The sequence below is a fragment of the Rhagoletis zephyria genome, unplaced genomic scaffold (genome assembly GCF_001687245.7).
Source record: "Rhagoletis zephyria isolate East Lansing unplaced genomic scaffold, Rhagoletis_zephyria_1.1 Rzeph_scaffold_00394, whole genome shotgun sequence".
Lineage (NCBI taxonomy): Eukaryota > Metazoa > Arthropoda > Insecta > Diptera > Tephritidae > Rhagoletis > Rhagoletis zephyria.
Genome location: NW_016157478.1, coordinates 200,129 through 212,364, shown reverse-complemented (window position 1 = coordinate 212,364; position 12,236 = coordinate 200,129). Strand labels below are relative to the sequence as shown.

The 12,236-nt window shown below is 36.6% G+C and overlaps 1 protein-coding gene across 2 annotated transcripts in view; it reads right to left on the bottom strand.

The window, feature by feature from the left end:
* Positions 1-12,236, bottom strand: part of cyst (rho guanine nucleotide exchange factor 18 cysts) — a 151,648-nt gene that overhangs the window by 5,250 nt on the left and 134,162 nt on the right. The gene's annotated exons all lie outside the window — the stretch shown is intronic.

The window sequence follows — 12,236 nt, the reverse complement described above, 5'->3', positions numbered from 1 at the left end:
CTTGTATTTTAAATACTTCCAGCAGTATTTGTATTTTGTATGTTTAAATACTTTTTCTATCCCTTATTTTTCGTCATATAAAGTTTTCCTGTACAACGCACAATGGGGCCGCTTCATACAAGTTGGTGCTCAAAAGTCTGTAACCGGATTTTTCCCCTGAAAACTACGAAGACACATCTAAAACGGAAATATAATATTGTTTCATTATTTTGTGTACTAACACTGTTCAACAAATTTTTTTTCTTGTTAAATTTAAAAATATGTAGATATTTACAGAAAAATAATAAATCCAGATAGTCCACGATTTCCAATAAGTCACTTCATGTTCTAAACACTGAAAAACTAATTCATTGTACATTGATAATTGAAATTATGGTAACGGGCCATAAAGATTACTCAAAATAGAAACAATAACAAAATGGTACAAGGCACGATAAAAATTTTATTCGTCTATATAATCATCAGATTCAGGTTGTGTATATTCAAAATTCTCTTCTAAAAGCATTTATTTTACTACTGGATCAAATGATTTTCTTTTTACTGTTTGTAAAGGTCTTAAACTCGTAATATGAGGATCAGAAGAATAAAGTAGACGATGGAATACATCTTCAAGGTTAGATTTCCTTGAAGTTTTTCGGCTAAAACGTTCATTATACGCTTTGAAATCTTTATTTCGCGATTCGAAAAAAACATGCGGCAGTTCAGAGAAGTTTCTTCAGATGGGGGATTAATCAGCCTCATTGCGAGAGTCGTGCCGAATGCAAGTCGTTTTTCGAGAGTCGAATCGTATCGAAAATTTAGCGTCATTGCCTAAAATTTCCACTCGACTAGTGTATTAAAACGGAAGAACTTGGCAGCACTGCATAGTTTTCGACAATTTTCGTCGTTTACTTATTTCAGCACGACAGTAGACAATGCTAATGTTGTCGAGTCGTACAATTCAGCCTAATTTACGACTTACGCAATGAGGCTGAATAGTGTCGAGAACTTATTTAGCTTCATTGCGCTTTCCACTAGCTCGCAGGCTCATTTGTGCTGCGAACGTTAATTGTTCGTGGAAATAATATTGACGAAGCTAGGCAGTTTTCCTACGTTTTGACTGGTCACTAAATTCCCCAAAGTCTTTAGTGGGCCTTTCTCCTTTAGGTATGTGATACACCACAAATTGACACGTTTTTTCTAACCTCGCTTTTTCCGATTCATAAAATCTATTTTTGTGTCTACCGCATCTGATCCATTTTAAGGTAATGTAGCTCTTGAAATTGCGCAAACATATTTGCAACTTCTTTCTTTCCGAAGCTGGGCAGCTGGTTTGGCTTGAAATATATTGTTCCACATCTCTGAACTTGCATTGTAGTAATTTAGACGGGCTTTTAAAAAATATTTCACACAAATCCCGATTTTTAATGGATAAAAGGGTTCCGTCTGGAATAAAAGTTAACAGTATTGAAATAAAGAATAAATACATACGGTATATACCATTCTCTTCAATTTAGTTTGAATTTTTCTTAAAACACTCCCACTTGGAACATATTTTTGATAAAATAATGACAAAATGTGCCTGACAAAAATTAATAAGTTCACGTTAAAACATATTTTTCTCAAAAATACGCAACGTTCTTGTGCAAATCTTTTAAGTTTACTTATATATAAAGACTTGCGGTTATAACAAAGAAAGATTCGGAAAAAGAACCTTGCGCATTTTGGAAAAAAACGAATTTAAAAATTCAGTATGAATTGTCTATTAAAATTTGTTCCTTATAACTCAGAAACCATTGAAATTATGTAATGATGTAAAGTTGTAAAACAATCAGCACACATTAGGGGTATTCTCGAAGTCTTGCACGATGCACGGATTGCACGAAATGCAAAAATACTATTCCAAATTTCGAAGAGTACGAGAACACCCCATTGCAAAGTGGTAGCATGCATGGGGAGCAAGCAGCGAAATTATGTATCAAATACAATAACAAGAGACAGCAAAAAAAAATTAAGTGAGCGAGATGAGAGGAATGAGAGAAATATGTAGCAATTCCAACAACAAAACAACTAGCACAGGGTCGCTATTATCTTGCTATGCTATTTTGCAAAATATATACATGGGTTTCGACGTTGCATATTTTGCAGCGATAGGAAATGTTGTTTCCCATGAATTTTCTTGTTGTGTGTTTGCAATTTATGCAATCCGTGCAATCCGTGCTACGTGCAATGGCTTTGCAAGATTTGGAGAATACCCCTATTGCTTATTCAACGACATAGTTCCTTCTAAACTAATAGTAACCTTAAACATAATAAGACAGCCTTTAATAACACATATGAACTCGCTTTCGATATCGGGAAAAAAATTTTCTGACTGAAAAGTTAACTTTGAGCTGTTGCACGCGGCAACTGGTAGTAATTCGGAACCCAATGTTTATACACGAGATTTGCTACTTTGTTATGTCTCTGCTGGTATATATTTTTTATCTTAAATACCAACTTTCGAAAAATGAGTTTTGAGCATCGCCCTCTATGAAGAAGCCCCAGTGTGCAACGCTGCCATTAATTTTTTTAACATTTGAACATTTTGACTGTAATGCAGCATTTTTACTGCATTTAGGGTTACTTTTAGCATTTAGTTTCTTAATGCAGAAATGGAGTTGCATTTAGTTGCATTTAGGTGACGAATTTTGTATGGATAAATGTGCATTTAGAGCTAAATGCGCGTAAGCAAAAACACCCAAAAGGTCATGCGAAACGCAATACACAAATTTCAGATTTAATCGTTCTCTTCTCTTCACCTTTCAATGAACAGATAAAGATTTTTTTAAGTTTTAACCGATTTAAAAAAAAGAAGGTAGGTTATCAATTCATCAGAATATTTTTTTTCTTTTTATGTATGTTACCGGATAACTTTGGACCGTCTTCGATGATTCTTTTTTTATCGGAAAGGTTGTACCTCAAGGGTGGTCCCATACTAATTTGGTTTACTCCCGATAATTGGATGAAAAAATAACGGTACTCCTTAATTTGTATATGAGCATTGAAGTGGTTTTTTTTTGCTCAAAAATTAATTTTTTGGTTGTTATGGCATTTTGTATGTCCAAAGTTTGAGATGGAGCATGACGCGATATCTACATACATACATAACGTTACCTTAATTCACAAAGGCCCTAACCAAGTTTTTTTTTTTTATTTTACAGGAGAAGCAAAAAACATTATAAAAATCAAATCATGCATACGTACAGGGCATTTTAAAAAGTGGCATGACTCCGTGGTTTTTATTCCAACCCTTTCAAATTTTTAGTGAAGGCATATTTTAATATATTCTACCAAAATATTTTAAAAACGCAGTTTCGAAAAATGGTAGTAGGTGACTTCAACGTGCACCACGATCTTTGACACTCAAGCCTGGCATATAATTGTGGGGGAAACCTATTGGCTGAGCAGATAGACCTACGCTAACGCTGGCATCAGACCATCTGCCCATAATCATATCGATCAATAAGTCCACCGACTTTGCACCCGCGGACCACCGAACCTATATCAACTTTAATAAAGCTGATTGGAAGGGCTTCGGGGAAGCTACCGAGACCAGCTTCGCCGTCCTCCCCACACCATCAGACGTACACGCTGGCGAACGCCAGTTCCGCAGGGTAGTCACTACCGCAGCGGCACGTTTCATACTATCCGGACGCATCGCGGAAGTCCTCCCAAATTTCCCGGCTGAAGCAGCTGTACTAGCAAATGAGCGGGACGACTGGAAATTTTAATTAATACTTTTTTATAAATGACTAGTTCACGATACATATAACACCGTGCGATAGTAAATTTTAGGCCCCTATTATGAGTTGCATTCGATCTTCGACTGTGGTCGAAAGTGCTGATCGAACGAATTTTCATTTGGTACTATGGAACTCATTCGGTGAGGAATAGCACCATTAGCGCACACAAGGGGTGGGTTTTGGGGTTCAAACCCCCCCTAAAGCTAATAACCTCAAATACAAACTCAAGGAAATTATAAGAAATATTTATTATAATTTCTGTTGCTTGAAAAAGCGCTTTGCTTTTGCTGTAAATTTTCATGAGGAAATAAATATACGAGCATTTTTTTCTTGAGAGCTGCAAACTGATTTATGAAAATTTGGTAGAAGAAAATTTCTTTTCCATTTCTCGTCCGTCGTTTTATATGAATTTTTCGTTTTTCTTGAGAGTTCAGTTAATTTTTTCGGAACTCGAAATATTAAAAAAATTTAGCAATCGTGAAAAATCACCATCTATCGAAAACCAGAAACCAGAAATCGAAAAAATGAACATAAAAGTGCAAAAATTCATGGAATCAATAAATTTATTTTTACTGACTCTTTTTTAAAATTTTTTATTAGGTACTTTTGAAAGTTGAGCGCATCTTGAGTTTATAGAACTTTTTATTAAACAAGTAGTTTTTAAGGAAAGAACACAACCGACTTCAATTCTCATATACAAATTTAGGGGTACCGTTAATTTCTTCGTGATCCAATCATCGGATCTCTAAACCAAATTACGGGTACCATCTTTCCAATAAAAAAAGGATTATTGAAATCGGTTCACGTGGTAATAAAGTTATGTATTCCGGCGAATTGATAACCTCCCCTTTTTGAAGTCGGTTAAAAGTGTTTGAGTTCTGTTAATCTTATGTAAATAAAGTGCAGTTTATGAATTTTAAAACGTTTATTTATTTATTACATACTGTACATAAAACTTGCATAAATGTATTTTAAAGAGCGTATTATCAAGCAAATTTTCAGTATTTTCCGGTGATATATCTTCAGAAATATAAAACCCCCCCTAAAATATATTCCTGGGTGCGCCCCTGAATAGCACTATTGTAAATTTCGCTCGTATAGGTTGTTCACAATAGTATATTTTTCACCGCTGAGCTTTGTTTACCAATCGAGCAAACTAAATAGTGTGCTTATACATATTTATGTAAATTTGTGCAAATAAAAACGATATAAGAAAGAAAGTGAGTTTATAAAAACGTGGTAAAAATGAGTACAGCGGAGTTCTGGTTGAACGATTCGTCAGAGGATGAGAGCTTAGAAAACTGGCCAGGAGCAGAAAACGTTTAAGGGAGTTTAAGTGTAGTCTTTCGAATATATTTTGACATACAATATATTTAAGAAATTTTGTGATCCAAATCTATTTAAAATATATTAAAACTATAAACAGCTCTATGATTTTGTTCTCAGAGATCGTGCCAACAGAGTATTGGGATTTTCTTTCACAAGTAAAACCAGCCTTTCGGCTTGTGTTTAGTATTCACGACGTTAGAACGACATCAAATTAATAAATTCGATTGCCAGCGAAGATCGAAAATCGAATGCAACTCATAATAAGGGCCTAACACACAAAAATCAATATATTCGCGAAACCATGGGCCAAATATAGTCAAATTGCGTTTTTAGTTTTTAACTCTGACGTCAGTAATCAAAAATGATTTAAAAAAAATCTGTGAAATATGCTTAGAGAATTAATATGGGTATCAAATTAAAAAGGAAATTCTGTAGAATTTAATCAGATTCAATTTTTTGGTGCATAAGGACTGATAAGTATTGAAATGTCCTTTTAAAATTTATCCTTGAAATTTTGCAATATTTGTTTTTGGAAAAATTATAATAATGATAATAATCCCAAGGGCTTTTAGCCTCCATTCCCGCCCATCCGCACGAGGGGCGCAGTCCGCATGACGTACGGAACCTATATTTTTAATTTTTTGCGCCGAGTCACGATAGGCAGGAGTTTGTTAAGTGACGAGATCTAAAACTGTTCAGCTACGTAACTAAATTCATCGGCTGATTTTATGTCTTTATGTTAATGATTAATTTATTGAGAGAGGATAGTATCGCTTTCTTAATGCTGAAAAGCGAATTAGATACATCAAATGTGCTGGAATTGAGTTAAAATCCTGGCATAAGCAACGGAGTGGCTCTTGCAATTCAAAATTAGTTTTACAAGTTTTCAAAAATATGGGATAAAAGTGTCTTGATACACGGGAGGCAACATTAAGGCTAACTTCACCCAGAAGAAGCGGACTTGCAACTGAGCCTGTCAGTAATTTAACCATAAAAATTGTACCAAGCATTTCCCTGCGACTAACATGTGTAGGAAGATTAATAAGTTTTAATCGGCTCGTATAAGGCGGAAGGTGATATTGAGAATCCCAACGGAAATTTCTTAAAGCAAAAAGAAGGAATTGTTTTTGAATTGATTCTATCTTGTCTGAGTAAATTTCATACCTTGGATTCCAAACCACCGAACCGTATTCCAGAATCGGTCTAACTAAAGTTGTAAACAGAGTTTTAGTGATATAAGGGTCACTAAATTCGTTTGGCCATCATTTCACAAATGCAAGTACACCTTTAGCCAAGATACCAAGTCCACAAAATTGTATACCTGTTCCAAATTATGGTTATCTATTGCATTTTTCCAGATTTAGAGGCATACGATTTACATAGCACCAGTTAGCCATGCTGTTTAAGTCTACTTGTAGCAAATGCTCTTCTTTGATTGATACGCACGATTTTGTAAAGTTTCACATCATCTGCGTACATTAAAATTTTTGAAATTTGTATATCTGTAGAAATATCGTTTATGAAAAGCAAGAACAGAATCAGGCCTAGGTGGCTACCTTGCGGGACTCCTGAAGTAACATCAATGACGTCAGAAATAGTATTTTTAAACATAACCCTTTGTGATCTGTCATAGAGATATGAAGAGATCCAACGTAGAAAATTAGGTTGAAGACCAAGAAAATCAAGCTTATAGATGAGCGACGAGTGACATACTTCGTCAAATGCTTTACTGAAGTCGGTATATATAACATCCACATTTTTGTTTTCACTAAACGCTTTTGAGATATAGGTTGTGAACTCACCCCGATAGTTCTCCACCGAGGACCTGCTACCGCTTTTATGTAGCGGGGTTATGAACGATTCCTTCCATACGGTTGGAAAGATGCCTTCTTTAGGAGACAAATTAAATAAGGCAGTTAACGGCTCATAGAGATAATCAGCAAAATTTATAAGAAAACAAGTGGGGATCTGGTCAGGACCATAACTGAAAGACTGCTTCAAGGACTTCAGGTAAACTAATACATCATCGGGAGATATTATTCGGGTATGTATTGAGTTAATTGGACTTAGTTTAAAAGGATAGTCAAAGTATGCTTGGGAGTTAATGGAATAAATGGATTTAAAAAACTGAGCGAACATGATAGAAATTGTTTAAACCGTATTTTGATACTTCATGGCGGAAGGAAACCCACGTACATTTCGCTTGGAATTTAAGAAATATATTCTAAGGATTTACATAAACTCGATAACATCCTCGAATTCCGTCCTTCTAATTTTATCAGCTAAAAATTTACCTATTCGTCCTTATGAATCCAAAAAATTTTAATTTTTAATTCTGAAGAAATGTCCTCTTTCATTCGGTACCCATATTTTTATTCTACATTGCACTGAATTTTTTAAATAATTTCTGGAATTAATTTGAGGGATTCACAAAGGTGTCGTAAGTGTCGTATTGTTGTATGTCGTAAACTTTAAAAGCTTAAATAAATGCTAAGAGAACTTGAAACGACAACCAACTATTATTTAACACTGGAAAAATTCATAATATGACTTTGATGGTACTTTACCAACCCCTTTAATATATTTTTTATGCGTTTAAAGTTTACTACATACAACAATGCGATATTTACGACACCATCGTGAATACCCCAATTTTATATCTTTGAAATTACAGAGTCCTTTAAAACAAATCCTGACGTCAGAGAGAAAAAATAAAAACGCCACTTTAAATAAAAAAGTAGGTTTTAAATCCATTTATTTATTATCTGTTTTATGGTAGGAGAGATAGCAATTTTTTTTCGATTTAAGTTGTTTTAAAGTAATGAATATCTAAATCCCGGGACCAATTCCGGGATCACGGGATTGTGATAACGACATCCCGAAATTCGCGGCATCGTAAAAAGAGAAAAAATTAACATCTCTAGTGACCACCTACGCCAGGTCGATCCAGGGGATCCTCGCTTGAAGGACCTTAATTTGGAGATTCGGCAACTGGTAAAACAGCAAAAGAGGAAAAAGTGGGAAGAGCACTTCAAGTCCCGTAATTTCTCCTCTGGTGTGAGTAAGCTCTGGTCAACCGTGAGGACCTTGTCCAAACCGACGAAGCGCGACGACAGAGTGGTCATTTCATTGACAAGGTCAAACTTCGAGTGACGAGGAGACTGCACAAACTGTCCAAAAATAGTGCACCACTTGTTTTCACCAGCGGCGAAGTGAAGGGGGCCATCAGGAAGGCGAAAGCCTCCCAAGCCATTGCACCCGACGGAATCTGTGTGCTGATGCTAAAGTATTTGGTGCCCGCGGGAGGAGCATACCTAACGGAGGCCCGCAACCTGTCAATGGCCACTCCCATCATTCCTGATGTGCGGAAATCAGGGAGAGTGGTAAAACTGCTAAATTCCGGGAAACCCACCAACAAAGGAGACACTTATCACCCGATAACGCTCCGGTCGGGAAGACAATAGAGGTCATTCTACTTCCGTACTTCACCTACCACCTGACCCCAGCGAAGCATCAGCATGGCTTCCGTAAAGTGCACAGCACCACAGTAGCACTTAACGCCAAAATACCCAAAAAACTCGTGGCCTAAACCGCAACCGACCCTGTTAGAGAATAGTCCTAGTAGCGTTGGATTTGTCAAAGGCGTTTACCGTCTGCCATTCCACGCTGCTAGAAGACAAGGAGGCATTCTGTCTTCCACAGGGACTCAAACGGTGCACAGTGTTTCGACTATATTGAGGCAGGTGGAAATAATAGTAAACCTGCACCAATTTCACTGAAACTTTACATGTGCTCTAGTTTTAGGGAATTATTCAATTTGGTAAAGATGGATTAATTGCCACGCCTTCTACTCTTGTGGGCGGAAACATTAAATTTCATCCGATTTCGATGAAACATAGTTTGTGCTCTCTCTTTTATTAGAAAACCCTAAATATAAAATATGTGGAAGATTGGATCACTATAACGTCCAAGACTCGCAAAAAATGTGGGCCCAGTTGTTAAATGTGATGGACTTTTAGTTAATTTTTTTTCCTGCTTTTCACTCTAAACAAAGGTTATACTATAAAATGACTTACGTGTAAATACTCGCTTTTTTCCCAATGTTTGGTGAGATTGCGTCATTGTTCGAAAAATTATTTTCGCGAAATTATGCAAAAAGATGCTGAAAATCAAAAATTAATAAAATCAGAGATTACATATATTTGCAAGGTCGCGCGCAAAGATCAAATTATATATTCTAAAGCTACATAAAATTCTCTAAAACACTTGTCTATTTTCAAGACCTGACGGACCGGTACTCACACTTTCTTTTACTAATAACCTTTAGCATCTACATTTCAAAGTAAATTTTTTGGTAAGAAAATAGGAAAGCACCAAATAAATGATAAATACCTTCACCTGAATGTCCCACGATATTTAAATAATTGATTACAGTTGAAAAATAAACATTTTCTTTAATGGGTTAATCGCCAAAGGCAACCTAACTGATTACTCGGTATCGCGCCGATTCCCGTATTTCTTTGGAAATGTATCATTCGTGAAGAAAAGGGGTGAGTAAATAATGTGAAATGTGGTATTTGCGACTTTTACTTTTCCCTCTCTAAGTCCAACCGGTTTTTTGTATCAGCTGGCACCATGACTTTGTTCTATCTGCCTCCATATAGTCGAAACACTGTGGGGTGGTCGGCGAGTTATATGAGCGGCCGACAGTCGTCAGTAACTTCCAGAAATCAAACCTCGAAACCTATAAGAATAAAAGAAGGGATTTGTTATGTCAGGAAGTCAGTTCAGTCAGACGGAGTCCACCCACCCTCTTCAACGTACGCGGTAAGCGAAGCCATGGACGCTGTGTTGTGCTCATTCTTAAGCGTCCCTTATACCTGACACGCGTATGTTTGTCTGTCTAACGTCTGTTCAGTTCCATTTAAGTCATTTGGTCACTAAACCCATGTCCCCTCAGTTGCACCAGTGCAACACCTCACACCAACAAATTGAACTTAGCTACTTATTTCAATTTCTTTCAACTTGATTGGACATCATTTCAACTTCATGCAAAAAATACATACTTTTATTTTTACGATATATTTATGTACACTTATTAATAAATTTTACATCTAATAAGGAAAAAACTTCATATAATAAAGACTATTCAGCTATAGTGTAAGTCCTAACATTCGAACATTCGGTAAGCTACTATCTAATGGATGCTATATAACACATGTACATATGTTTATAAGTATCTTAACTTCAAAGCAGTTGTATGTACTTGTTTCACCTTTTTTTAAAGCTTAAACTATATCCTCCTACTTCATTTTCACTCATTCCTATATTAATCCATGCAGTCGTGAGTAATGTATTGGAATTGTGGAAGTCTATCATCCAATTTTTATCAAAATAATTTACGGGGTACATATATGTGAGTACTCTTATACTAAGTTCCCACGGCACATAATTCGCTCATTCGTAATTGGCTCTGTCATTCGTAATTGGCGCCCCAACTACCCTTAGAATTACGTAATTCGCCATGAAAATTTTGAGAGCGAATTACCTCATTTGTAGGTAGCTCAGATCCAATTACCATACGAATTCCGAACAAATTGCTGCGGTCTCTAATTTCAATCGGAAATTTATCGAACTCAGCTGTCAGCAAGAGAGAATAGAAAAAATCTAAACAAAGAAAGGGAGGAAATTAAGGAAAAACACAATGAATTGTCAATTCGAATTGGGAATGAGTTGTAGTGGCATATCCAACATTACGGCAGCACTATTCAGCGCCGTTGTAATGTTGGTAGCCCTGATAAAAATACGTTCCACAGGTACATACAAGTTATACTTTTCGGGTTCCGAATAAATAATCACACTACCTACTATGTAGGTTTGATATCTATTTTGATCGTAACTTTATTTGCTCCGCATATGCGGTAGTAACGAGCTAAGAGCCTGGCAAAAGATTGAATATTAGAATTAAGACAAAGCTTACTCTACCCTACTTAATCCCAACTGTAGCAGAGACTGTAGTAGTTGCTATCTTTGGTGTTGTTGTTGTTCCAGCGACTGTAGTTTTAGATGGATCGCCAATTCGCTATTGCTAGTGCTTTCGTTGTTGTTGTGGTTGCAGCGACTGCAGTTGCAGGTGGATCGCTACTCCGTTACTGCCGTTGGTTTCATTTTTGTCACGCGCATATTTGCAGACATAGCGTCAGCATTTTACATGAGAACGGAATGTTTTCCATGAGCGCGTTAGCAGGTGTTCAACTACTCCCCCTGTAATATTGAGCTGCCCCCAGCTCCCCTTATAACTCTTTCTACTACAGCAGCGTTTTTGCGTCTCTGTTGCCATTTGTAAATGATGATTATTACAGCGGAGCCGACGGCGATGATTATAAGAAGGGAAAATGAAATCGACCATTGTGTCGACTGTGCCCGAGTTATTTCTCGCAAGGCTGCGATGTGCTCCAGATTCTTTAAGTTTCCATGATGAAGATAGGGAAGGGATAATAGGGGAACGAGCTCCGTTATGTTCAGTATTTGGGCTGGTGCGGCTCTCGGGTAGGAGCGAACAGTTCTCTTCCAGTTCGTGTAGCTAATATTATTAATGTTGGCGTTTTCTTTGAATGATATAAGGAAGGTACCTTTAATTTTTATTTGTGGAAAACTGTCTTCGCGCACTTCAACTGCTTCATCGTTGACGATCACCAATCCATCGTCAATTTCCTCCAGAGGGGCAATGTGGTCAGCTGGTATGGACTTGCATGCAGCGGGTTGACGATTCAATAGGTTCAGTAGGCATGAGCTGGTTGTGTTTGCAACTCGACAAATTGCTTTCGATGCTGTTTCTTTACAGTTATTTAGTTGGTGATGTTGGTTACTACATTCTGCTACCATAGTGGCTTCTAACATTAGCGTCTTCTTACTGTGAATAACTGGCCTGACTATAAGTTTGTTGCATATTTGGCTTATGATAGGGTATTTGATTATAAAATAAATATTCTCGTTATTTTGCAAGATTTTCAGCTCTGAAGCCGTTAACAGATCACTAATAGAAATATTGGTAGAGTGCCCTTTGGTAATGAGTTTATCAGATTCCTTATTATTTAACAAAATCGGATTTATTATTTGTAGTTTACCTAAAGTAACTGAATA